The sequence below is a fragment of the Lolium perenne genome, chromosome 3 (genome assembly GCF_019359855.2).
Source record: "Lolium perenne isolate Kyuss_39 chromosome 3, Kyuss_2.0, whole genome shotgun sequence".
NCBI lineage: Eukaryota > Viridiplantae > Streptophyta > Magnoliopsida > Poales > Poaceae > Lolium > Lolium perenne.
In genome coordinates this window covers 201518062-201522463 of record NC_067246.2, presented here as the reverse complement: position 1 = coordinate 201522463, position 4402 = coordinate 201518062, and the positions used below count along the sequence as shown (strand labels likewise).

Here is a 4402-nt window from a genome sequence, read left to right as displayed (position 1 = left end):
AGCCTTTCTGGAACCAAAAACAGCAGAAAACAGGAACTGGCACTGTGGCATCTTGTTAATAGGTTAGTTCCGGAAAACGCATAAAATCTCCACTACTATTAAAAGAGCCAGAGCGGCAGATCCAGACGATCTGAGCCATCTAAACATCAGATCCACCGGCTCAGATTACTACTAAAACATTGTTAGACGCCCCACCCACGTCTAATCAAAACAAACCGCTAAATATGTTGCAAAACGCTCGACTCCATCGTGCTGTGCAGGACCTGCAAGCCGCTCCCCACAATCGCTGCGTCGCGCCGCCCGCCGGAATGCCCTGCGCGAGCCTTCCCAGAGTCGTCATCCGTCACCAGCGCAGCGGCTTCCGCCCTGCACAACACGATGACCGGTCATCGTCTTTGGCGACGCGAGGACCTTGTCGGCAAGGACGCCGCCGCCGCCCACTACGATGCAGTGTGAAGTATGATGCAGTCGTCCTCGGTGCTTGTTCAACAACCTGAAGGAACCGCCGCCTACAAGGTAGCACCCGCGCCCGAAAACTGCCGCTGAGGTTGATCGACATCCTCCCAGATCGGGGGGAGCCCGCACCACGACGACGGGTTCGGCCGTCCATGCCGGAGCCGATCCAGCGCGTCGACGTTGGTCCGGACGGATTCAGTCCACCTTCTCGCCACCGTTACCGGCACCTACTGTCTAGGATGTGCGGGTGCTCCATCAGCAACGAAACTCAAGTCCCTCCAACTCTCAGATTTGGTATTCTCTACCTTAGTCCCCTTTGTTGCTTTGTCGATGAAACTTAATGATTCATGAATCCCAGCTTTTTTTTGTGCTAAGATTCATTTTCTAGGATTTCCATGAACAGTTTGTTCACTACTTGTAGCTAAAGTATAGTACAATACCTTCAGATGTTGTTGAAAGTGCATTACACGGTCCTGTAAGCCATCACTTTACCCAATCACTCAATGTTTCCTTTCCAGGATAGATTGATATTGTTCGTTGCAATCTTGATTTGAGGTCAGCTTACAGCTATTACTTGCAAGTATAATTCTTCCTAATACAAAGCTGTATAACGCTAATCTGAGAAGTATTTTTTTTGTAGCCCCCAGGAGCAAAATCGGTTTGCACTATCTCAGTTATTTCATCCCATAATAATAAGCTCACGACTATCACCATGGACTGGATACAATGGTTTTGGTGAGCATGGAACACAACTATCCGGCTCACAGCAAGATAATTTTTAAGAACCCGACTATACTGCTTTCTGATGAAGCTACAAGTGCACTTGATGCGGAGTCTAAACGTGTAGTTAAAGATGCACTAAATAATATCATGGTGTACAGAGCCACCAGACTTGTGGCGCATCGCCTGAGCAGTGTCAAAAATTCTAACACAATATCGGTGCTACATTGTGGACAGCTTGTGGAACAAAGTAACCTGGATTTCTTCATCACTTTTCAGCCAGCCTTACTGCAATGATCCAGCAAGGGTGAAATTTCACGTTTCCCTGACAAGAATAAAAAAAAGCTATAATGGGTGTTTGCACAACAAGACCACAGGCTGAGTTGGTAAAGAACTTCAAAGGAGTATACTCTCAACTTCTACGGCATTCTACATTCTATTGCTGTTATGCTACATACTCAGTTATTAAAATGATCCATGTGATAGCAATTTTGAGGGCTTATATGAATTCATGTATGCATGTTCAAGATATTTATAATTATTTTTAGGAATAACTAGGCACTTACATATTCCACAAGTCCTTTACATGATTTGTGATATTTGTATGCCTTTAAAATAATTTCCATTTTTCGTGTATTCTTGATTCTCAAGCATTGTTCCAAGGTATATTGTCTATTATTCTTTTCACGCCCACTGTATCATTGTGTAGTTATTTCCAGATTGTATTATTGTGTAGTTATTTCCAGATTGATTCCTATTCATGGTAAAATTTATATCAGTTTTGTTGGTGTGAAAAATGAATATGTAATACAGAAAAGTTTTGTTGTACGTTTTGTTCCTTTTCCCAGTTTTGGTTGTCGACAAGTTTTTTTTCAGTGTTTGTCTGAATAATACATATAAACGGACAAGTTTGCTTGTAATTACTGTTCTTGATGTTAAGGTCGATCTATAAATAAATCTCTTGTGAATTTGTTCTCGATGTACTTGATGCTGCATCTGCAGGTAATCAATCATGCTATACTGATCTCATATTTAATTTTTTAATTCATGTTGTTTCGTGCACATAATGTTTACTTCTTTTTTGATATGTCCGTGTATCATCGGCAGAGGGTTCTGATGATAAACATCTTATCCAAACTTCACTGGCAGTGTGTTTGAATTTTACATGCTTCACATTGGTGAAATCATACGTGGGGAGTTGGCCAGCATGAAGTTACCACAGGCTTATGGTGTTCTGGTCTATCACCAATTTAGGTGTTGCCCTAGCTAAATTATACAATGGCACTATTGCAGAGTGGTCTTCTCCCTGCTACTACTAAAGATGGTTGTTCTCAATTTTTTCCAGGCTGTCAATGTCTAATCCAATGGGCACAGTATTGAGCGAAGTGATAGATTATGTTCACCGCAGTACGAGCCGGTGAGCCGTGCGACCCCCGGTCTAGGACAACATACTTTTCTTTTTGGAGCATGTGTATGTTCATCGGTCTTTTGTCTTGTCCGACTGATTTTTCCATTATGCGTTGTTCAACAGGTTAGGAAAAGTTCCCTCAGGAATCTATACTACAAGGATACATATTTAGTTGCCGTTGTAAATTAGACTAGGGTGTTTGAAGTTAGCATTATTCTTACATAGTTCTCCTGATGCAATTATATAGCTCTGTAGGTTCTCACATTTAGATATATTGCCTTGCAATGTGCTCAAGAGTGTAGCAGATTAATTTCATTTCGTAGATGAAAAGTTGATAAGTACATGAAAGAATACAGGCAAAGATGTTTTTATTTTACTTCCACTTGTGAAATGTACTACTATTCACATTACTTAGAGGAATAAGTTTTATTAACAACAACAATGTATCATTTATGTTCTTGAAAGATCAACTTGCTATATTTGCCTAAGATTCCGAAATTAACCTTTATTTCTAAGTAATATGAGGTCAGCAATCATGCAACAAATCAATTCACGCCCGATTTGATGAACAGCTGTTGTTACACCCTAGAAGAAAAATTAATGAAGACATCAGTTATTTGTGTTTTGTTTTCGAAAGAACAATAATGTATACTGTTATACATAACGTGCATGTGCACGTGCTTGATTACTAGTCATCATAAAGTGCAAGCAAAACATGTAAGTATTGTCATAAAACAAGCATGGAACATCAGAAATTATGGATACGTTGGAGACGTATCAACCGCGATTGTCCAGATTTTTAACCTATTTTGGTACCTCCAAACACTCTGTTGGTGCCGCTAGGTGTGGCAGTAGTCTTATATGTGGTAGGGTTAGGTGTGGTTCCACCAAGTTACTCTAGCAATACCATGCCCGGAGCGTTTGACCAAAAAAATGTTAGATTGAGCTAAAAGAAAATATTAAAGACCAAGGCCTTTGCATGGTATCTTCATAGGGGTAATTCTTACTAAGTATATCCTTGCAAAGCAAAATTGGAAAGAAATTAAAAGAAAAGTATGTTTTTTGTCACCATGACGAGACTATCATACACTTTTTCTTCCAAATTTTGTTTGCAAGACCTGTGTGGTCAGTAACCCAAATAGGTTCGACCTAGTACCTGCCACGTACGTAGCATTCCGAATATCTTTAATAACTGGTTTAATAGGGTGGACCATAGGTTTAAAACCTTCATTAGGGTTGGACCAACTGCCATTAATTTGATCGCTATGACTATGTGAAAGTGCATGGAGCCCCATGTGTGGTTTTGGTAATTAATAACAATCCCTATGGACTAATGTTTGCATTGAGTTATATTTGTATGAGTTATCCATAGGCAATGCTTGAACCATATGTTGGCTTCAAGATTGCAATAAGGAGCAAATGACCAAGATCAAGTGTCAAGTATGTCTTGAAGATGAAGATGAAGTGAGCTCTCAAGGTTAACTTCAAGACATCAACGAAATGAAGTGCAAGTTCAAGATGAGCCAACTCGAAGAGATCATATGCTTGAAGCTTGACATAAATAAATGAAGTGCAAGTTCAAGATGATCCAACTCTAAGAGATCATATGCTTGAAGCTTGCCATAAAGAAATGAAGTGCAAGTTCAAGATGAGCCAACTCGAAGAGATCATAAGCTTGAAGCTTGCCATGAAGAAATGAAGTGCATCTCGAAGAGATCCTTTGCTTGACTCGTTCCATCCATATGGAGATCATGGATATGTGAAGATGCGTCAAGAAGAAGCTCTCCCATGGTGGATTATGGGGGAGCAATCCACAAG

The 4402-nt window shown here is 40.4% G+C and overlaps 1 long non-coding RNA gene across 1 annotated transcript; it reads left to right on the top strand.

Annotated features, from left to right (window-relative positions):
- The first annotated feature begins 248 nt into the window (after positions 1-248).
- On the top strand, positions 249-2966 carry LOC127343100 (uncharacterized). The gene is made up of 2 exons (XR_007877026.2): positions 249-2430; positions 2522-2966. It is a non-coding gene; the product is annotated as an uncharacterized lncRNA (long non-coding RNA).
- The last annotated feature ends 1436 nt before the right edge of the window (positions 2967-4402 follow it).